Raw genomic sequence first — 25,060 nt, 5'->3', positions numbered from 1 at the left:
CAGTGCCTTTTAAAATAGATACTTATTTCCACTCTTAGTGTCTTGCTGGTCAACAAAGAAGAATGTACAATTTATTCAGAGTCATGTAAAGGTACCTAAAGGGTGCAGTGAACCAGCACAGTGTATTTTACAGTTGGAGCCTGTACTGAAATGCTAAGACTGCTTTAATTCTTGTTGCACACTAAATGCAGTATCTGCAATTCTGCACTACTGAAAGTGATGTCAAAACCTTTGTTGGCTTCGCTGTGGGTTGGGCTAGTCCTTGAATTACCTGCACACTTAGTAAATGTAATTTTTTATATCTCTGGGTAAATTTAAAAACAGAGAAAAACCCAGACTCAGTGTTTCAGCAGAATTCACTGCACTAATGGAAAATGGTTAGAATTGCTTGAGCATATGTTGAATCTGAGAGGATTAGCTCCCAAAATTACTAACAGTTTAGAGGGTGACTCAAGTTTACAGACAGGTACAAGTATGTAGTGAAAACATCCCTCCATTGAAATTCAGCCTTGTGATTTTGCAATGAAAAAAATAGTTCTGTAGTCTGTTATATGTTTAGATACAATATTTGTACCTGTATTTCATAGAATTACACAATGGTTTGTGTTGGATGGACCTCAAGGATCATCTAGTTCCACTCCCACTGCCGCAGGCAGAGACACCTTCCCCTAGACCAGGTTGCTCAAAGCCTCGACCTAAGTGGCCTGAATACTTCCAGGGATCAGGTATCCAGAGGTGATCATCCAGAGACGATCAGCAGGCTGGAGCACCTCTCCTATGAAGACAACTGAAGAGAGTTGGCTTGATCAGCCTGGAGAAGAGAATGCTCAGGGAGACCTTAGAGCATGCTTCTGGTACCTTGAAGGGGTCTACAAGAAATCCAGAGAGGGGTTTTTATAAAGGCATATAGTGGTAGGACAAGGGGGAATGGTTTTAATCTGAGAGAGGGTAGATTTAGATTAGACATTAATAAAAAACTCTTTACTGTGAGGGTGGTGAGACACTGACACAGGTTGCCCGGAGAAGCTGTGGATTTCCCATCCCTAGAAGTGGTCAAGGGGCTTTGAGCAACCAGGTCTAGTGGAAAGAATTAAATGATATTTAAGGTGCTTTCTAACACTAACTGTTCTAAGATTCTATGATATGATTCTACGCTTAATTTTGTAGAAATTTTAATAAATTTTAATTTAATAGAATTTAAATGTTGTTTAAGACTGAGCATTAAAACAGAAATTCTCAAAAGTCAGAGCTTATTAAGCCACCACAGTTTTTAAGAGGTTTGTGAGAAAAGTGGTTGGGGTCTGTGAAAAAGTGGTGCCTTATTTGTTTAAATGCTAAGAAAGTTTCAGCACAAATTCTCCAAGCACAGCTAATATAACAACCTGGACATACTTTGCTTTAGAATAGACAGATGTCACTTAATGTCACCTGATATGCTGTTAGTAGCTATATTCAGCATCTTAATTTTATTCTTTTTATTAACGATCCATATATTTATATAATCCATACATTAGAAAATCTGTTGCTAACATATGTTCAGAAGGTAAATTCGTTATCTACACTGGCTTGCTTACATTGTTTTATAGCTATTAGGCCTAAATTTTCCACAGCCTACAGGTGTACTCTTGAGTCCCATGTTACCCTATCCAGACATAATTTTAAAACATTGCTTTAAAAGCTCTGGGAGGCCCCTGAGCCATTCTAGCCTGGTTTAATTCTTTTTCTGTATAGCACATTTCATAAAAGTGTGCACCATAGCAGTAAACAAAATCTAATCAATAAAATCCACTGAAATTTGCCCTTCTCTTCACCCTTAGACTTGGTTTTTATTTTATTATTATTTTTAAAATTACTAAACAAATGGAGAATAGTTTTGTGTGTTCCCTTACAGTTGGCTGCAGTTATTTTGGGTAATCAGTTACTGGTGTAATAGCTCTTTAATTGTACAGCATATATAGAACTGGAACAATGTATTCATAAATGAGCTCTGATCTTCATTTAATACTTGAATGCTTCTGAATGGAAGATGTTGATAATACTCAATAGAGTCAAGTAAAATGCAAGATTCTTCATTGCTGTTTTACTGCTGTGTTGCAGTCTGACCAAACAGAAGTCCTGCTGCCCTTGTCCTGAATAATATGATCAGCTATTACCAGGTGTCTGAAAAGCCACACGGTGCCTTTATGATAGAGACAAACATCTATGAAAGAGACCACAACTGGATCATCAGTCATCCATTTGAAGCAGATGAGTATTCTGTTCATGGTGGCTTCATGTTATAGTTAGAACCACGCTGCTGAATTTTTTTTTTGTGTTAAACAAAGATTAAACACAGAAAGTCTGTTGTACTGACAGTCACTTGTGAATCTAAAGCTTCATTACCTTCTGTGTTGTTTATCCGTAAGCTTGGGCTCCGTTTAGGTCATAGGTTTCAGCTCTGATCCCCTTTAAAAGGCAGATTCTCAGCATATTCACTGTCTTGAAGTGCACACAAATGTTCAGTCTTGCAGTCTGCTAGATCAGTAAAAATGGACTGTCATGTGCAGCAGTATGTCATTTTGCCTTTTTCTAAGCATAATGAGAACACTTTAAGCCAAGCTTACAAACAATTCAACAGGCAGCAGCACAAGCAAAAGTTGCACAGGTCTAGTTGTACATCTATATTACTAAGTAAGAGGGGCATTGAATGTGCAGGGTTAGTTAAAAGGGATATATCAAGTATGGGCACACAGTTCTTAAACCCACAGTGTTAAAGTGTTAGGAAAGTACATCCCATCATTTAGTTTGCGCCAGCCATCACTCTGTAATAATGCTTAACCATGATCTGGTCATTCACGTGGGCTAAGGATTATTTGCATTAAGTAATGGGTTGTGGCTAGGCTGAGATTAGGTGGCTAAGAGACTTAGGTCTGTGTCTACAAACCATACTATGCTACTCAGGCTTAGGGCCAAAACCCAGTCCCTGGAGCACAATCATGAAGTGCATGAGTACTGTTGTTCACTCTGCTTAATTGTCATGTTGGTTCATAGCTCAGGCTTGGTTTACTCAAACTAGACCTCTCCAAGACAAATACACTCTAGTGAGTCAGTGTGGGTCTAAAACAAGCTTCTTCCAGATGATTTCAGGGCCAGTGATTAATCCTTGGACTGCCTTTTATTTATCAGCTTAAACAAAGCCAAAATTTATCTATTGTAAGTTTGTTCTGCAGTCTACTTTGGGCTTTGCATTGTAGGTACAGATGGAGAAGTTAGGAGATAAAACGTCATCTGTCTTCTGATAACGTTTATACAAGGTTTTGCCAGAATTCCTTCCATTAATGGAATGCTCAGTAAACACTTATTTCATTACTTACTCGTGACAAGAGGATTAAAGAGGTAGACAAGGGTAACACAAAATCATGCCTGCTGTTCTTTCATAGCAGTGAGCTTTGATAGATGTACTAGGCTATATTATCCAGGACAATTCAAGGGAAATTCAATAAAAAAAATTGCTCCTGAGCTGTTCAACATCCTCCATTACTGATTTAGTAGTCTTAACACAATACTGATTTCTGTTTGTTGATTAAGGCCTCAAAAATACAATGGCAAAACGGCACACAATTTCCTATTAAATGACCATGCATTAGGAGAAAAATGTACAGATTTTTTGTGTGAAAGCTCTTTATGCATCTCAGAAGTAACCAAACCATTACTCTGAGACATATTTGGACCTCCTGCCACAGCATCCTTACTGGACTTAATCAATATGAACTTTGAAAATAGTGCAGTATTCAAGTAAACTATACAGACTAGTTTCACAACCTGCCAGATACGAACTCCCTACATACAGCTGAGGCAAAACAGACAAACCAACCCAATATCTCTAAGGCATCTGCAATAGCCATCTCAAAAACTCAGTTCTGATGGCAGGCTCAGCCCAGTAATCTTGGCTTTTTGTTCACTTTGCAGGTTTAGAAGACAGGTCAGGTGCTTTGAATTCCATAGTCTGGATATTTTCTTCTCTTTGATGAATGATTTTAGGTCCAGTCATAAATAAGAAATTCACTGCTGTATTTTAAAAATAAATTAAAAATAAAATTTTATTTGTACTAGTAGAGTAAGTTTTATGAGTCTAAAATTGATACAATATATAATACTTCCTTCTGCAAGTACCATAATCCTGTAGCCTATAATATAATATACCCACAGTTAGCAAAGGCCACAGGCTTTGCAATAAGCTTGCAAGGTCTTAGGACTGAGGTTTGTCAGGATTGCTTTATTCGGAGCTTTTCTTGACCTGCTTCCAACTTTACTTTTATTTGGTTTAGCTGTAACATCAATTTTTCTTCTGATCAGCTGGTAATATGGATAGTTTGTTTTGCTCATTGTTACACTGCGCAGCCATACTTATATAGAGCCAGTAGTGTCAAGCAGTTTTTTCTATGCAGAACTTTTTATGGTTCTGAGTTAATAATGTAGAGTGGAGAATTACAGACCTGGTCTAATAGCAGAAGCCTTGAGAAGTGGGGGTGCACCACAGAAGAGCGCAGGAGTGGGATAATAAGGGATGGAGTTCAGGCTGCCCTGATTTTAAACCATGACAACTGGAGACCCCATAGATGTAATTAACTCACCTGTGATCAGTTATAGGAATGGAGATTTGGAGCTGGACAAAATTTGTTTTAGGGATGACAATGAAAAAAGAATGAGTATCCAACACACTTAAAAGCTGTCATAGAGATTATATTCAGATATAATATGCAGCTGCTAAGCTATGAAAAAAGTTGTAAAATTATTTTAGCAAACATGTAAGAATTATTCTTAGCGAATCTGACAGTAAGGAAGAAGAAATCCTTGACGTGAACACGATCTACCTTCCTTCCAGTGAGGACCTACTGCTGCTGGCAACTCACTGTAGCATCTACTCTACCACTAGTCTCAGAGGAGCAGGAGGAGGGCTAACATCAGGAAAAGCATAAAAACTAAATGTGTCTGTAGCAGTTTTAATTGTATTGCTGCTGTTACTGAGGCTTCTTTTTTTTTTTTCTTCTATAGAGAATTATTTCATTTTTTATAATAATTTGACCTGAAATAATAATGCTTCCTGGATTAGATTGTTAAAGCAGCCACTACACTCACAGTAAATTACTGGCTTTATACATGAGGTATGTTTCTTCTTTATCCTTAAACAATATTTTTAACATAACAATATTTAAAGTCTAAATTGAAAGGAAAAAAGAGTGGCAAAAGCCTTCTAGATTGCTACAGTTTCTTGTTATTGCTCAATGTGTTTTGTTTCCTCTTTCAAAACTGATTACAGAGAGAAAAGCCATAAGGGTCATCTTAATTCCCTCAGGTGCAGAAACACTTACTGGCATCTGAGAAGCCTTGGGGTACTCAGGATATCTACAAGAAGGTGGCAAGCATGACATAAAACCTATGAATGGCCCATATTCCCTCTAGGCTGTCGGTAAGGAGAATATTGGATAATCTAGGGAATCTCAAATGGCATTAGAGGTCTCTATTAAGGTAATTTACCCCTGAAAAATGCCATTAGATCTAATTCAGAGGAGACCACGGGAAATTTAAACTCTCTCAGATCTGAGGAGTTTTACAGATAATATTTGACACCATCTTATTTTACCTCCAGATAAGAACTGGAAAAGGACTGTATTCTGATACAAGTTAAAATTCAGGAAAAGCCTTGCAGTAATACGTCACTGATAATTATGGGCTCATCCTACTATTAAATTTCTGTTTTTTACCTGTAATACTGATTTTTAAAGTCTGCAAAAATATAAATTCTATCACAGAACCATTATTTACCCTTGAGCACTCCCCTAAACTTTTTCCAGATTTGCATATAACTTTGAGTTCTCATTTCACACCAGATTCAGAAGCATCTTTGGTGCTCTTTTTAACTTTTCTTTCCAGAAGTTTAAAATATAAAAAATACTATTTACAGCGAAGAAACACAAACTTTTAAATATAATGCAGATTGCAAGGGATGTTTCTCAGGCAGTTGCTGGTCAGAATCACTTTGCTGAAAGTGACATCACTTGTGATACTAATATCTTTAAAATTAAAAAAAAAAAAAAAAGATTGTTGGCTAGTTTTCTTTATGTTTTTTTCCTGTGCTTTTTAAAAATAATCAGTAGAAAGGCTTTAAATGTTTTACTTTTTAAATAAGATCTTTAATTTTTAAACATTAAAATTCCTATTCTGATTGTAAATTTGCATAAAGGCTGGATAAAGATCACCTTTACCATATCTTTCATTCATATTATGTTAGTGTTGCAGGGATGTGACATAATGATTACCACAAGCAGTAGCTCAGAAATGTCAGTTTAAAAAAAAACAAACTTCTGTTTGAAATGCAATTGAAAATCATTATACTGTCTATGTGAAACTTTCAGATTATTGTGCTGGGAAAAAAAGAAAAAAGGGAGTAATTTCTCTTTTAAAAATGTAAGTTCATCTTTTCAGGTCAATGCTATTTTTGTCCATTTATGGGGATTTTATCTCCATATCATAGAAAAACCTGTTTCATATACGTCAGGAACTGTTTTCAGAAGCACTGTAATGATAGGTGCCTGATTTGTTAGGGAAGTAGATGACAGACCCAGAAGCCTAGTTACAACAGGTCTTATATAAAAACTGATATTACTGAAGATGAATTGCAACATAAAACATTCTCTACCTTGTTCCCTCATACAAAACAGACTTTAATCAACAGCCGTTACTCTCAGGTTAATGGCACATTTACCTAGTACTTTCTGGGGCCGAGTAAGTCCTAAATGGAGTGAAGAGAAAGAGGACAATCTGGCACAGACCTTGCTGTGTACCAGCTCATGAGCACAACACTGAGAAAATTTCCAATAAAGACAGGTGATAATATGGCAAACAACATATGCAGACAATGATCTTGACATTGTTATGAGACTAATTCTTTTAAGGCTTCCAGTTTCTCCAGTCTACTAAGTGCATTATTTCTTGTTTTCCTCAGACCTATTGGGATGAAATCTGACATCTTTTCTATGTTCTTATTCCCCTGGTCACCATGCAGAACTTCACATTTGAATAGCCCATTAGGGATGTAAATGTTAGATTTTAAAATCTTACACTGGTCAATGCTTTCATTTGTGTATTTAGAGACTTTTCTTATGTATATATAGATAGGTACCAAAGAATTGATTTTTTGTTTGAACTTTATAGAAAAGAAGGAGGATCAGAGTTATGAACAGTTTACTAGGGTGTAGTGCTTATATCTGCAGGGTATTTTAATTGCAGCATTACTTTTCCAATACATCTGATATTTTTCCATGCTTATCTGCTTTCAGGTAAATCACAAAGTTTGTTTTGGCATGATATAACTTTAAGTCTGCTGACATTATTTTTCTCTTTTCACTTGACAGAATAATTTACCCCCCTTTAATTTTTTCCTAGGAGAATACTGTATTTGCTAAAACTATTTTTGAAGATTTTATCTTCAAAAATGTTAAGCGCCTCAGAAAGGTCTTAATGTGATTTTAACCTGTTAAGACTAGAAAAATACAAAATCCTCAATATCCCTTAAAATTCAAGGCCATGTGTAAAGTTGGGGCTATAGATCCATCACTTATTGGTCTTGCTCATTTATATCATTAGTGACTCAGAAATGGCTCTTCAGTTATATATATCCAAGCTTCTAACATATTAGCTCGTATTAGCTAATGGTGCACATACACTGTCCCCTTTCAAACATTTCCCAGTTACAACACATACATTTAAAAAGTTAAGAGGTTGTAAAGATTTGTGTGCCAGGGCAAAAATGATGAAATGGGTAATATGAACAAGAATTTTTTTTTTTTTCTTAATTGGTTGCACTACTTAGCAGTGTTTGAGGTGATATTTTGGAGTAGATGGATCATTGATCCGTTTTCGTATGGCAGTATGACAGAGCAACGTGTTACACAAGATTCATGTCCAGACTGTCTTCCCTACACATTTTCATTTTCTCTTTAAAAAAAAACAACCCAATGGAAATGTAAACCTAGATGGCTTTCCAGTCTAATTCTAGTTTTATTGCTTATTAGATGTTTTTGTCTCCTCTAATGTTACACGTGTTTTCTTCACAGCACTGATGGTTTTTAATCTTACTTAAACTGTATGATGTGAATGTTCTTTCTGATGCTACTTTAAAATGCAGTTTCTATAAGTAGCTGAGCATCACTAACCTACCAGCTTTAAGCTTTAAAACTTCTTCTGTATTATTGTAAATGTAAAATACATTTTTCGTACAATCTTTTCAAGCCCATTATGTTATTTTCTCCTTAGAGTCCTGTTAATTTTTATATGGTTTCATCAGCCTTCATCATAAAAATAAACTGTGGTGAAACACATCCCTCATTGGACTGAAGAAAGATTTTTCACATCAGTTAGCCAGCTTGACAACAGCTTTAATATATTTTCCAATGATGGTTACAAGAGTGTTGTTAGAACAAATGCTTACACTTTATTAATATAACTCTGATCAAATAACCTTTATGAAGGATAAAAAAAACAGAAGTGTAGAGAGAGGAAAAGGCTGGTAGATGAATCCTCTGCCTTGCAAACAGTGTGTGAAATCCTTCTTTTAATACTACTTTAATAGCTGCTTTCTGACCTTAACTTTTTCAAGGCATTATATTTCATTAAAGAATCAGCTAATACAGTATGTAACAGTCTAAACTACCAGGAATTGTATAGAGGCAGGATCATAGAAATTACACTCAAAAGAATGCAAAGAGAGAAATTCTAAGGGTTGCAAAATAAAATCTGAGATTTTTGAGCAGTTTATGTCTTGTTGGAAGCTGATTTCTTTCAGACTGACATGTAATGTACACCCTTTCCAAACCTAAGATCACAGTGCTGAAGCTGAGTTTTCAGACAATAGGAAAGGCATCTTCAGTAAAAACAGACTGTGTTTTATCTGTTGTTCCATATTAAAAGCTTAAGTCAGGTTTTCATATGAATGCATGCTGTCAGCAAAGGGACCTCTATAATGATTTTTCCACTTTTATTACAGTGCCACTGCATTGATTCTATTTCTCAGGCATCTTGGATATGTTAAAACAACAAATAAATCATGTAAAAGTCATATGCCAAGCATTACTTTTTGGGACTTTCTTTTTACTTAGCTACAATCTTACTAATAAGTTGATCAGGTCTGAATGCTAATAAGAACATACTTCTAAACATCAGATCGGAATGCTAATAAGATCATAATTCTCAGAAATACTTAACGATTTTTATTTTTTCCTAACAATACTTTAAATATAATTTCTTAAGACATGCATTCTAGGAAAGTCAATTGTAGAGATTCTTCAAAGATTTAGAAGGATCAGATTTTCATGTCCTGATTTGGCTATTTACTTAATTTAAATATTTTCTGGAAAACATTAGCAGAAATAGGGTAAAATCAATGCTCTTGTTCCAATAGCAATTTAAAAAAATAGGCTGTTGTAGTTCACCAATTTGGAATCAGTGCTACAGTGATGCATACCTGGTGTGGGACCCTGAGTCTTGAAACTGAAAAACTTCATGAGAATCAGGTGATCTCTGAGGCAGTCAGTTGAACGGTACTGAGCAATCACCAGGTGTGATGGTTTGACCCCAGCAAGCAACTGAACATCTGTTATCTGCTTCCTTGCTCTTCCCACAGTAGGATGGGGGTGAGAATTGGAAGAACAAAGGAGATAATAGGTCATGGGTCAAGATAAAGATAGTTTAGTAACTGAAGGGAAAGAACCCTCCACAGTCAAAACAAGTGATGCCAGAGCAATCACTCTCCGCCTCACACCAACAGATCGATAAGCAGGTGGTCTCCAGGAAATAGCTACCTTAGAGAGACTCCCACTCCATTTTATTGCTGAGAATGGTGCTGTATGCTGTAGAATATCTCCTTGGTCAGTTCAGGTCAGCTGTCGCAGCTGTGTCCCCTCGCAGCCCCTTGCTCATTCCCAGTGTATTGCCTGAAAAGCAGCAGAATGAAAGACAGAAAACCTTGATGTTGTGCAAGCACTGTTCAGCAAAGCTAAAACACTGATGTGTTATCAATGCGGTGTTGGTTACTGCTCTGAAACACAGCACCATACATGCTGCTATGAATAAAATTAACTCAATCCCAGACAGACACAGTACAGCAGGTTAAAATAAACCCAAGATGCTTAGGCTTTGGAAGCCTAGGAAGTTTAGGTAGATTTTACATTACAGTTAACAGTGTGCACACTTTAGAAGACTCAAAGATAAGACATGGATAAAACATTTTGGAGTTACAGTTAACAGTGTGCACACTTTAGAAGATTCAAAGATAAGACATGGATAAAACATTTTGGAATCCTGTGCAGGATCCAGCTGATTCAAATACATTAATTTTTTGTTTCTTTCCTTCTTTCCTCCCCACCTCCTCCAGACTGCTAAGCTGCTAAACTCTCCACGGAAACACACAACATGAAGATTTACATGGATCTCATGAGCTATCCATATTTAATTATGTAAATATTTACATATTTAATTACATAAATTATAATTACATAATTTCTGTCACTGGAACATCTTTAACACTTATAAAAATTATAATGTGAGGAAGAGTAGAACGTCTTTGTCATTCACATTTACATTAGGAAACTGAGACCCTGAAAGTCCGCAACACAGATTCTCAAATGTTCCTTTAATCACGGGTGTAGATTTAAGCATCTAAACAGCCTGAATGGAAATACCTGCAAAAGATCCCAGGGGAAGTCTGTGACACAGCCATGGATGACATTCACTGTTTCTGAGATATGGGTATATCTGTAAGAACATACCTCTGGCTGTCTTATTTTCTTAGTGTTGGAGAGACAAGATAAAGGTGTTCCCAGTGTCTTTTCCTGGAACCATCTCTTTCTGATCAAGATGAATAGCACAATGGTCTCTCCAGTATGGGTAAGGCATCCTTGAGCTGTAGTAGTGCCTCCATTGTTTCTTTTTCTTTTTTTTCCCCTACACTTTATAAGGCAAGAAGATAGTTCTAATCTGTTAAATGATCTGTTCACAGTGAAAGATGGAAGGTTTTGCTCACCCAAGAGGAACTAAGAATTTTAAGGTATCCTGTGGGGTTTGAATCAGACCGTAACCTGAGCATTATTTCAGATTTAAAATATTCTTCAGTTATGTTGCTAAATCCGCTTGCTATGTCAGAAGGTGAGAGGTAGGTCAGCAGGCCAAATGCAGAACATCTTCATGTAAAGATGAAGAATATATTAAAAAAACAGGGAAGGGAAGACCACATTTCAGTTTATTAAACAGAAAGAGAGGACCTTTACAAGAAGGGAGTAATAGGTTAGCTCCCAACACCAGTGTCATATTTGGAAGTATTGTACAAAACAGTTTTGGTTTTGAGTGAAAATAACCTTTCTGAAACTTCAGGAAAGTTTGGGATTGTTCTTGCTTTCTCTATTTTTCTGTATTTTGCCTGTATATCATTATAGCATTGGCAGTATTCTACACCTTCTGAGGTACCAGTGTTTTTTCATGTCTCTCAAGAAAGACTTTCTGCTCAAGAAATACTGAGCTTAGGCACACTGCAGCAGCTGCTGCTTCCTCTGTAGTGCATTCCACTGTGCTGAGTTGATCATACACAAGCTCCAATGGCAGTGTTGGCTTGCTCTGCTGATTAGCTCCAGTGGATATTCACACTCCTACCTCAGAGTCCTGCCGTTTTGACACCTTGGGCTTTTTGTAGCTTCCTGATTTTTCCAAATTTCTCAGTGTTGCTGACTTCAAGTATTGATCTCTGGAGTTTCCATTTTTCCTCCCTTTTGCTTACTCAACAAGCTAACAAAACTCCAAAGTCATCCAAGAACATGCTTACCAACCAGGGATTTTTGTGAATAATCCAGTACCATTTCTAAACAAATTAATGCCCCATCAGTTAGCTCATGTTTTATACGCCAGTGGTACTGAAAAACTAAATTATTGTAGTCATCACATTTTGTACATTAGACGTAGAACCTAAGTGCCACAACATTGACATACTAGTCCAACTACTAGACAAAATGCAAGTTTCTGTCAGGTTGGAAGAAGAATGTTGCAAACCACCGAAATTCAAATGCTTGTGGCTTCCAAGGTGTCAAAACCAAAGTCTTGGTTTAGGTTCTAGTGGTGTGGCATTGTAATACTACTTTTTAGGTAGGACCTAGGAAGCATCTACTGATGCTTATTATCCAGCTGTACTAAACACCTGCCGAGCCCATATCTCTGGCCCATCTTTTGCCACTAGAGTGCAAACTGATCAGGCACATGATTGCGTGAGTGTTAAAACGGCTGATGTTATTTGTCATTTTGCTTAAATAGGTAGCATTTTCTTGAGTTTTGGCTAGTGTGTGAGTTTCACAAGTAAAGATACATGTAGGGATGGTATTTATGGTATTTTTCCTTTTTTTTTTTTTTTTTTTTGCTTGAGGTTTTGGGGGTGGGGTTTTGTTGTTTTGTTTTGTTTTTTTTCAGGTAGAAGATCACAAAGAATCTCAGACAACAGTTGAAACATCATGCACTGAAATATAAGCCCTTTCAGGAAAGTGGAGGAAAAGAAGGAAAAAAGGAAGAAGATAAAAAATTTATGAAAGGAAATTGCATTTAATCGTACAGTTTTCAATATATATTAAACCAAATGCTAATAGTAATGAACACAGGATTTCAACAGAAAAAGGATATAACCTTCCAAGACTGTCCTCCATAAGAAAATAAAAATTTATTGAATAATAAATTCATATTTATATCCGAAGTCTAGTCTTGTCCAAATGGCTATATGTAGTAACTGACATTCAAAAACTAGGTTTAACGTTATCTGCATCACAAAAAATGCAGATATACATTATATACATTATACATTATATACAACATTATACATTATACATTATATACAACATAATACCTACTCAAGTTTGCCTGGAAAATATGGTGAGTTTTCTACATATATAACATACTCAAATAGAAATAAAAGTCAATACAGCTGAGCTTATAAATAGAATGTCACACTTACTTGATAGAAAAAAAAAAAACAAAACACACAAACCCAAAACTATAAGATATTTAAATACAACATAAATATTTCATACAGTAATGCAGTCTGGATTACAAAGTATTTGTAAGGCGTCAGATTTCAAATAGTGCAAAACCAGTACAGGGTATCTTTCATTCTGTGGTAAACTCGGCATAATATGTGCATGCTAACATGTAGCACTGATTTTTCCTTACATACAGCTGTATTAATTTTTAAAGTTCACACAGACAAAAGTGCAACTATCTGAAACAGAAGCAAGCAAATGAATAGGATCCTCAATGAAACTTCAGTTATGAAGCTTCTGTTAATGGATATGTGCATTTAAAAAAAAAAATCTATATTTTTTAGTTTGTAAAATAGTTTTTTAAATGATAGAACCTTCTGTAATACTTCCATATTTACAGATTTTACATCCACAGTCCTGCTTTAAGTTTTAACTTTTTTCAAGAGAGAAGTTTATTTCTACAAGTGGCATTTTATAAATTCAATAGGTGGAAGAAATCAGCTTTTGTTGCCATTTTTTTCTATTGAAACAATAAATAAAATTTAAAAAAGCAACCCAGTTGCAAGTTCATTACTTGCAAGTTTAAAGCTGATGGTTACTATGTATTTTCAATATCACCAAAGGCAACAGAAAATATATTATGCAAATTGTTTACAAGTATTCATCACAACATAGGAAATGCAGTAAGGGAATGTGCTCTTTTGCAAACTTACAATGCACAGCAGTCCTCTACATCTATGTTGCTCGCTCACCCAGCCTGATAACCAGACTTTCCTCATGTTCTAAACAGCTCAAGCCTTTGCATCTTGGATTTTTTTATTGTCACTTGCATATATTGCTGCAGAAATACATGATGGAAATGTCAGTTTTGCTTTGTGTTTACTAATTGGCATTCTCATTACTATGGCTATAAAAAAACACAGGCAAGCACAGATTTTTGTCCCAAGTGATAATCCACTTACTTTGGATATGCTTATTTATTCTTTCAAAGGGAGATTTCCTCCAGCCCCTTTAAATTTTGTTTACAAAAGAGCTGGGATGCTTCATATAATTCAGAAAGAAAACTCCTAGATTGAGAATTGGTTGTTTATATGGGGAGTTGTTTGAGGGATATTTTTTTTTTTTGTTGGCCTAGGTTTTTTTTGAGATTAATAATCCTATTAAAGAAGTTTAGACAGAGATTAATGACATCTTAAAAACCTCCACCTCATTAAGGTTTCATCGGTTGCTTTTGGAATTAGAAAACAAAATAATGGAAATGCCAGCTGTGAGTCCCCTGAGTGTCTTGTTAAGGGGAAAACAAATTCATTTGCTAACCAATACAAATAAATTTACTTGTAATTAGACCAGTGTCCTATTAAGATACAAAAAAAAAAAAGGCCAAATATTGACAATCTAAGTGAATGGATATGGTGTTTCATACTGTTTGGGTCTTGTCTGATCAGGAGCTGGTTAAGTTAACAACTAGGAGATGACACTTTGGTCTACTTCAGATGTTTTATAGCAGGTGGTACAGAATTCCCTTCACTGTTTTGCTGGCACAGGCTGGAGTGAATGTGAAAGTGTTGTGTAGATTCATGCATACAACTGCATTGTCAAACCTAACATGAAAATGAAGTAACAGTTAAAAGGCTGTTTTTTTCACTGTGAGGCTGAATGTGTAATGGAGGTGTGACAGTTGTACCTCCTCAACTAGGCTGTGAACCTGAGAACTTAAATTCAGTTTTCAATAAGTGATTCACTCGTAACAGGAGGTTAAATTTTGTGACAGCATTTGGCAGTAGGATTAGGTGAAGTTGGTAAACAGTGAAATTTTTGTGTTGATATATACTGTATAATCTGCAAAACAGAACCAATTTGTCATTCCTTAAGACCAAGACTTAAAGATAGTAGCCAAATAATGTATTTTCTACAATTATACTTTGTGGTGATGGCAGTATTTTACTAGCTGAGTATTCGATCTTGTTCCCCTTGAGGCTGTACTTGATTGCTGATCTTGTGAATGGAACTAGTATGGCTGTATATTTTTACTGTTGGAAATGTCGCAAGGCAAAGCACAAAGCTGTGAGTTGTCAATGAGTCAGTAGCAGAGTGACACTGCCTACAAAGTTTTTTGAAATTTCAAAACTGGAATGATTTTGCAGGTAAATGGCCATATTTATTAATAACATATTTATTAATAGCAACAACAATAGTAACTGTGAGGATGGTGAAGCGCTGGAACAGATTGCCCAAAGCAGTGGTGAATGCACCATCCATGCCAGTGTCCAAGGCCAGGCTGGACAGAGCCTCGGGCAACATGGTCTAGTGTGCCATCCCTGATCATGGCACTGGGGTTGGAACTAGATCTTAAGGTTCTTTCCAGCCCTAACTATTCTATGATTCTGTGATTCTAATGATCAGGTTCAAAGCACCTACAGCCTGAAAAACAGTGAAAATTAGCTTTTTTTTTTTTCTCTTAAAATTTAAAATAGGGGGGAAGATAATCAGAGGGGATTTTTTCCCTTCTTTTTGCAGCCATGTTTTGTATTGCATTGCTTAGTTGGTGTTATATTAACGTTACTAATATATAACGATTCTATCAAAGAAAACTTTTAGATGCATTTCTTAATCTACAATAACATTTACATAGACTCCCAGTATACCAGATAGAAGTTGAAGTATTGATTGATCCCTCAGTAACACTTACTTATGTTGTCCTGGTGATAACGTGAAACTTGAAAGCAAAGATAAGAAAACTCACTCACCTAATGTCAGCTACTGTCAGCAAATACTGAGTCAGTTGCAAAACCATTAAGAGCCCATACTCATAAAGAAGCAGTCTGATTTAAAGGTAGATTTCAGTTCTGGACCTGGACGTTGGACATGTGGTCTGAAGGACATGGCATCTCAAAAGCACTCTTTCAGGATTTTTTTCTTTCTTTCTGGATTTCCTGGAACCTGGGAGCTGGTAGTTTGCTTTGTGCTGCTAGAGGAAACAGCTCAGTCACCCTCTCAGCTCGTCTGTTCTCTGCCTCACATGTGGGACATGACTGGTATCTCCTTACCCATGCTCTCCACTGACAGCCTCCTCCGGGGATGCAGCACAGCAGCTAGCAACTATCTCAGCCTCTGCAATCAGGCACATGGATTATTTAGCGTGTTGTGTGGTCAGGAGATTTTTTATTTTTATGCCCTATTAATCCTTTTCAATGAGTGTGATCCATTCCTTGACTCTAGAAAATCACCAGTGTAATTGAAGTAAATAATCCTAAAGCTTCACCACCTATAACTTTTACTTATAACCATGCTTTAAGTAAAGGTCCACAGAGGTATTCTTGAGAGACTGTCAACACTGATATACTGGCCAGAAAGTTCATTGCTAAGTGAAAACAACATGCTTTTTAACCCAAGAGCTGTGTGCAGCTTCCTTAGGTTCTGCCAACCCAGAAAACAACACATCAGAAAAGGGCAGATTCTGATTATCTGTTCCTTAGATAGTGGAATTGTTTTAATGATTGGAAGTACTTGCCTATTGCGATTTTTAACTACACAATGAGGGTATTTTTTTTTCCCTAAATCTCATTCCTAGCTAACTAGTCTAGATGAATTTCCTCAGTAAACTCCATCATCATTACCATCATCAATCTTATGTGTTCTTCCCTCCCAAAAGAGGAAGTATTTAAAGTGGCATCCGAGGTGCCGGCAAAAACAGTAAGATAATATATAACAGTGGTATAATAAAACAAATAAAGGTATTATTTTCAGTGAGTAGTCTTTTACATCTTTTCATTGTGTCATCTACTACCTTTTTTTTTAATTAGGTGAAAGCTGATACAGTGGACAAAAGGTCACGATAATAACTTTAGTCCAAGAATACTTTTTTTTTTCTTTTTTTCCTGTGAGCACAGAATTCCTTGTAACATTTAAATATATTGCCTTAAGATCTGATAACCAGTTCAGATATAAGTTGCAAGTCTGACTAGAAGGATACTATTCACTGGTCTAGCAAACAGATACTCATTTTAGTTTGAGGTTGTGCTCATCCAGTCTAATTTTCTATGATAGATAAGTCACAGAATTTCCCCTGCTGCCCAGAAACTTGTACTTAAATACAGGAACTGTGTGAGAAGAGCTGCACAGGCTCTTTTCCACTTCTGCTTCTACTGCTTATCTCAAAAACTGCTGGGTATAGAAACTTTATGTTTATTGCACTAACTAAGCCCAAAGGTGAACTACATGCAAGGGTATGTGCTGTGTAGCTAATTTAAAAATTATTTGCTATGGAAAAATAAATTAACTTCTGGATGCTGTACAAAATCCCTACAAAGATAATGGCTGTAATGAAGAGCTCTTAACAGCCTGCGGGATTCACGATCTCTTCGCTCAGTGTTGCAGCAGACAATGGTAACATGCATGTTCAATTGTCACTATTTAGCCAGCACAAAGCCTGATTATTCAGTATTTCTCTCCACTTTATCCTCACGGAGATGTCTCCCAAGACAGTATATTCCAAAGGATTTAATATTTGGTCTTGCTGCCTCACTTTGCAAATTCCCTGACTTAAAGCTTCCAAATTCTGTTAGGCACTTTGCCTAAAACTTATATTTGTAAGTACCTTTGTTCAGGTGGTTTTGGTCCTGAAGCTTAAAAATTCTTTTTGTAAGGTCTTTAATAATTGCAAGAGTAACAAGAACAATAATAGTGGCAGTATGTCTTGAGGCACTGACTCAGCAAAGCACTTAATATGTTATTTTCTATGTAATTACCTGCATTCATAACAATACTTAGAGCTTGTATATTTTATGGAAAAAGACTGTCATGGTTTAAAACCAGTCAGTAGCTCAGCACCAGTCACTTGTTCACCTCCCATTTCCCCCTTCATGGGTGGCATGTGGAGGAGAATTGAAAGAATGTAAACCCCACGGGTTGAGATAAGAACAGTTAATAACTAAAGCACAATATACTACTACTAATAATAATAATGATAAGGGAAGTAACAAGGAGAGAGAATATAAAACTAAAAGGGGAAAGGAAAAAAAATAAGCACAAGTGATGCAAAATACAATTGCTCACTCATAGACAGGATAGCCAGCCTGACCTGAGGAGCAATGAGTCTCTTCTGGGGACCAGAACTCACCTTTTCTTTTTTTTTTTAAAGTGATGCAGGTTGTAAAAAATGAAATACCTGTAAGATATATTTATTCACATACATATAGAATCACATCATATCAGAGTAATAGTTGATCCAGTGTACAGTGTGACATGTTGCACGTCTACCTGACCAGGGATATTTTGGAAGAAGATACAAGGAAACTTCTAATGGAAAATCTGTCCATGCAGAAATTTTTTTCATTTCAGGTACACACCTCAAAGAATGAAAGTCTATTCATTTTAAAAGTAACCATACATTTTCTCACGGTTCATCTAGAAAGCTGGGCTTTCCAGTTCATCCTGCTTACTGTATTTACTTTGAATGCCAACAGTAATAGTAACAGAAGCAAGAAATTGGCTCAGAAAAAACCCTGGAACATTCCTTACAAACTTTTTCGATTACCAGTTCTGATTCCAGATTTGGACCTTCTTGTGTTTTTGTGCTCTTCAGCTAAAACTTACCTTCCCCAATAAGACATAAACAGATGTAATAACATGCTCATATGTAGTGATCACGTATTTAATGAAATGTCTGAACATATTTGCTAAATAGCTATTAAGAATTTCTCAGATACATATATGAAAAAAAAGAAATATTTTAAGAAGAAGTTGTAATGTAACTGGGAAATCAAGTTTGTTGTGGGTTTTTTTCTGGTTTTTTTTTTTTTTTCTTCTCCTCCCCCCATTCTGAATATGATGATTGACAGATTTAGAAATAAATTTCTAATTTAATCTGAATTTCCTGATGTTCCAAGTCCCTGTTAACATCAAAAAGTTCAGATGTCTCATAAGAACGTTTTTAAAAAGTACTATAAAATTGCAATTAAGCTGAAATGCATCCATATGGATAACAGCAACTGTAAAAAGAATAGATCCACTTTTCTCAACACTCTTACAACTTCTATTCATGAATAACTTATGCTCCATTTATGCTCGATTTCTGTCTTAAGTTCCACTGGAAAGCTGCAGAGCACACCTTTTGCATATAAATTCTTCTGGGAAAAAAGCCCACACAGAGTCCAGAGCTGAAAAGCTTTATGCTTGCAGATATCCCAAATACTCACGAGTAGCCTGATTCATATGGCACGTGGAAAACTATGTCAGTTGTGTGGTGCTCAGACTAAAGACTCTTGCATGCCTTTCACTGTACTGGCTGTTACTTCTTTAGTATTCAGCACCCATCATAGCTTGAAAGAACAATAATGTTTAACTGGAAAAAAGAAAAACATGCTGTTCCTTAATTGTGCTATGGCCTTCTTATGGGAAGGATTCCCCCTAAAATGAAATAAATCATAATTACAAGCTTTATATAATTGACAGCAATGCTGACTAATTAAAAGCCGTGTTAATGTTTGTTAGCTAGCATAGGAAATAGCTGAAGAAAAGGACAGAAATGAGAAGAGGAAGAAACGAGAATAAAAACAGGTGCAAATAGCCAAGGAGCAACAAGAACACAGATAGTAGAGAAACACAGCTAATTGTGTAGAGACAGTGAGGAGAAGAAAAGAAAAAAAACTGCAACAAAGAAATAGATGAATAGAAATACTCAGAGCCGAAGTCCTATATGCAAATAATTTTTAGATGGATAATGCTTTGCTGTACTACGTAAGAGCTAGCAGCATTGCAATTCACTTTCAGAAATAGTACCAGTTTATCATGAAAACATTTTTCTGCTATGCACACAGAATTTTGGGCTCAACTTCTTTCCAATTTATTTTACTGTTAACCTCTTCTTTGTTCAAATTTAGTAGAGGAAAGTGTTTTTTGCAAAAATATTTTAAGAACTTTTTTTATCCGTTTTCTGAAGTGAAAAAAAGAGTTTAATTGTATTTTCATGTACAATAAATAATGTATATTTGTCCCTAAACATTTTCAGAGTGAAATGGAATTTAAAAACTCTGATTGTGTCTGATATTATGTAGTATGCTGTGCTTTCCATGATACTTAATTGCATTATGTACTTTACAACACATAAGTGATATTGTTTAAATAGTATTTTAAAGAAAGTGCTATCTAGTTCTTTCTACAGGAGAGTAATTAGTAGATGCCAGTGAAACCAGTAGCTTTGCAGTAAAATCAGTGTCATTTTTTCCTAGCATGTGTACTTGCACTATTCATGAATACAGCATTAATGATTGCTTAAAAGAATCTACAACTGTAATCATCTTTACCATGGGTTAAGGAGAAAATAAGCAGAATCTCACATTCAGATCCTTCTCTTCTTTCAGAGCAACATCTTAAGGTTGTAAGGAAAAAGCAAAATCACAGACAAGTCTCATGAAATACCCAGAAAAAAAAATACAGAGAAAATTTCTGTATATGAAAATGATTACAAAAGTCATATTCCTGGGGTTTTGAGATGGCATCACAGAGACCAGAGCTCTCCTCATCAGAACAGTGATGGGAGGGTGGAGGCAGGGCCAGCTCTAGCCTTCTGTGGTGGAATCCCAGCCCTGCACTGCTCAGTGTATCAGCTCACAGCTGTACATCACATCATCATGAGCATATGTAGCCTCTCTGGATGTGGTCCTTACGCCAACAATGTGGAAGCCATGGAAAGAGGCTGGTGAAGAATTCCAGGTTGGGCTGGGCTGGGCTGGGCTGGCTGGCAGAGGAGCCGGCAGAGTAGATCCTGGGACTCCATGCTCCTTGCTGTTAATTTATAGCTGGATGATTCACAGATCCTTTTGCACAGCCCAAGTTGTATGAAGTTGCCAGATCTGCCCGATAGAGAAATGTATATATTTTTAATATCTTGGCATTTCTTTGGAACAAGAACTGAGAATTTTTAGTACCTTTACATAGTTTTTAAGGGACAGTGTCAGAACAGATATTATTGTGATTTAAATTATTGGGTTTGTCCTTATTAGTGTATAAGTAATAGCTGAATGAGTGCAATGCTTTTAACCATTTTAGTCAAAGTAGATCAAGATGGAGTTTATACTAATGTAAAGATAGCCACAGGGTTGGTTTCTTTCTTTTTTCTAGTGTCAGGTAGGCTATGTAACTTAAATATTATGACATGCCAAAATAGAATAATTTATGCATAAAGGAGTTGCATTTCCGCTCAATTTTGAAAGTTGGATTTTAGCTAGCTAAAAAAAAAAAAAAGTATCAAAAATACCTAAACTGCTGTCGTGGTTTAAACCCAGTCAGGCAGCTTGTTCACTCACTCCCAGTGAGTGGTGCCGGGCTGACAACAATCGAGGCACCCCCCCCCCCCCTCACCAGGGCTCTCCCCTTCCCCGCTCCCGGAAGAACGGGGAGGAGGATTGAAAGAGTGCAACTCCTACGGGTTGAGACAAGAACAGTCCAGCAACCAATGTACAACACAAATCACCACCGCTACTATCAACTACAACAATGATAAGAGAAAATAACAAGGGAAGAGAATACGATACCACTGGCGAAGAAACGAGTCCCGCCCGGAAGCCCGTGTCCTTCTGGGTAACTCCCAGTTACCCCCCACCCTGGGCATGACGTGCTGTGGTATGGAATACCCCTTGGCTAGCCTGGGTCAGGCGCCCCGTCTCTGCTTCCTCACAGCTTCCCCTCCTCCCTGGCAGAGCATGAGCCTCACAAAGTCCTTGGTCAGGGTAAACATCACTTAGCAACAACTGAAAACATTGGTATCACCAGCACTGTTCCCAGGCTGGAAGTCAAAACACAGCACTGCACCAGCTACCACGAAGGAGAAACATGACTGTTACTGCTGAACCCAGGACAACTGTATTAACTGAATTTGCACAATTTTATGTGCAAACAAGTTTATAAATATTTAAAATGAGGAAATATTTTTGTTTTATGAAGCTGTATTTATTACACTGGATCTTTTCTCTAAAGCAGAGAAGTAAATTTCTCATGTAGTTTCTTCTCATGTGTATTGATCAGATATTGCAAATGAAGATGCTGTCTTCTATTTTTATTCCCACCACTGAATTGTGAGGTTTTTTGATGAGAAACTTAGAACAAGATTTAACTGTCAATTATTATATTAAATGATATTTTAGTTCTTGCTAATGTAATAATTGCATAGTTTGAAATAAGCTTTTAAGAAAGAGCTATTATCTCGAGTAGGTGTAGTAGATTAAAAGCAAAAAAGTCTTCTTGTAAACAAAAACCCAAACTAATTTTTGCACAATAAAAAAAAAAAAAAAATCTAAACCCTTGTAAAATAATGGCGTGAATTGCTGCAGAAATAGTGTTTAAATAATGGTCTCTTCAGATGGCAGTGCTTGTATTTGTGAAAATTATGGTCTATGGTCAAATTTTATTCTTCAATTTTTCCTGCTTTGGGGACTTTGACTGTTTCTAAATATGCAAAAGAAAACAATTTTAAAAGCTTTACCTCTGGAGGTATAGAAGTAAAACATTTTAGAACTGCTAGCATGAATTATAAGCTTTTCAAAAACAAATTAAAGAGAAGAAACACACAGGAAGCTTCAAAAGGAAAAGAGATTTCATGGGGCATCTGTTTAGCCAGATCTACTTAAAAATGGCATTCAGCTGTAAAACATCAATATGTCAGGCAAATTACTAATATAATTTTTATGGCAGCAGAATGTATTGTGAAGACATGATACTTTTCTGTTTTCTTCAGCCTTGTCATATTCACAGATCCTTTTGCAGTGGACCATTAAAAAAAAAAACAAACACCTAAAATCTCTATTCCAGTAATTTAGGCTAACCAGCATCTTTGCCTTATATTCAGTAATTACCATTCAACTAAGTAACTCCTAATGTTGAGTAACGTGCAAAGCTACTCATGTCCTAGTGTGGCCCAGATGGTAGCGTGCACTACAGGGGAATTTACTGAACCCAGAATTTCTGTGCTGCTGCTAAAGAAATTTAGACTGCTGTATGCTAAACAGTGAATTAATGAGAAGATGTAAGCTACATATGTATATATGTGTGATTTTGTGCAGGCAGGAAGAAATAAATTGTCTGAAAGTCTTTTACTAAAAGTTTTAATTGTAGTTCCATGCATGCAGACCACCAGAAATTTATTCAGTAATTTCAGTATTAAAGACAGCAGTCAGCTGCTTCTCAGTGTGTATACATGCCCAATAAACACAAAAGGAAGTTTACAATTTTTTCCTCATAGGATCCCAGTTTCACATCTCATAATTTCTCAAAATAACTCTTTTCCTTGCTGGCACTTCTACATCTTTCCAGAATTCCTTCATATTTGAAAGTATCAAACTTCACCATGTAATGAGACAAGAAACTTACATTAATAGAACCGCAGCCAAGCCTGCTCCCTCTGCGTTTCTACCAGTGGCAGCATGCTTTCTTTGGGGCTCAAACACAGTGGGAATGTTAGAGTGACATCTACACTGTAAACAGCCGTATCAGTATCCTCACCAAAGTTCCTTGATCAATTTTCTGCCTTGCTCATTTAAGCTGGGTGTCTCTACTAAGCTGCACAGCAGAATTGTATAACCTTATTGAAAATCTCTTCTTTCCACTGGGCCAGGCCTGCCTTTGCATGACATAATGAAGCAGTATGAGAAAAAAACAAGCATTCATGCCTTCAAATGGGGTCTGTCAAGCAGCACTGCTCCTTCTCTCCATTTTTCCACTTCCCTCTGTAACACTGCAAAGTGATGCTCATTACCTAGCTAAAGGATTGCTCTTCCCAAACTGGAGGTCTTTCTCTGCCCACTGGCTCCACTAAAACTTATGCCTTGTAAAAGAAAGCAGGTGAATTTTTTCTGTCTTTCTGTTGAAGCACTGCTGATACAGTGAGTTTGTTCATGTCAAAGAGTTCAGTGTCAGTGCTGTAAAGTGGAACAAGTAATTCTACTTTAATATTGTATTACATGCAGGCAGATTTATAAGAATAGGTATAATGGAGGGTAATTATTACTAAAGAATTAAAATCATCAACAAGAAATCTACGTTTCAAGTTGAGTTATATCTCTCTTTTTTCTAGATTATTGGTAGACTGAAAAACTCAACCAGTCCCACCATTCTTCCATTCATTTCTCATGGCCTCACTAGCGCTCATTTATTTCTGTTGTAATGGTTTTTAAATAGCATTGAATGAAAATTTGGAATGAAAAAATCTATTGTTTCATTGCTATGGTAGGTTGACCTTGCCAGCTGCCAGATGTCTACGCAGCTGCTCTCTCACTCCCCCTCCTCAATAGGACAAAGAAGGAAAATAAGATGATAAAGCTTGTTGGCTGAGACAAACACAGGGAGATTGCTAATTAACCACCATAATGTGCAAACCAGAGTCAACCTGGGAAAAATATAGTTTAATTTGTTGCCAATTAAAATAGATTTGGATAGTGAGAAAAAAGACAAAAGCTTAAAACACCTTCCCCATTTCCCCTTTTTCCCAGGCTTAGCTTCACTCCTTCATTCCAGATTCCTCTACATTCTTTCCCAGAGAAGAAAAAACTGGACTAAAAAAATAGAAAACAACAAAAATTAGAATTTTATTTTGTATAAATTTTCATGCTTCTAAAACTATCTCATGAGTTTTGAATGCTTGGGTTTGATTATCCTACTAGACTTTTATGTCTTGCATTCAGTCTATGAATTGACTTGAATGCGATTCCTGGAAAATATGGTATTTTCCAGTCCCCTTGGGTAGGAAGCCAGACACTTCCCCAGTTGCAGCTAAACTGCATATGGTTCATATAGTTTTCAGTTCTGGCTCTTCTGTATATTAGTTTCCTTTGAATACATAACAAATAAAAAAGTGGTATGCTGGTATTCTATAGGAGATATACTACACTTAATCTAATAAAACCTGATAACTGACAGTAACTTCCGTAGAAATTAAAAATCGTGATGTTGTAATTATTGTTTTCTTGGGCTAAGTTTGTTTTGCAAAACTTTGTAAAAAATATTTCCAAACCAAAATACAA

This window comes from Pezoporus occidentalis, unplaced genomic scaffold, assembly GCF_034315485.1.
Source record: "Pezoporus occidentalis ecotype Australia unplaced genomic scaffold, CSIRO_AGI_Poc_V1 ctg5, whole genome shotgun sequence".
NCBI lineage: Eukaryota > Metazoa > Chordata > Aves > Psittaciformes > Psittacidae > Pezoporus > Pezoporus occidentalis.
The sequence above is the reverse complement of the archived record's forward strand: the minus strand, read 5'-3'. Positions refer to the sequence as shown.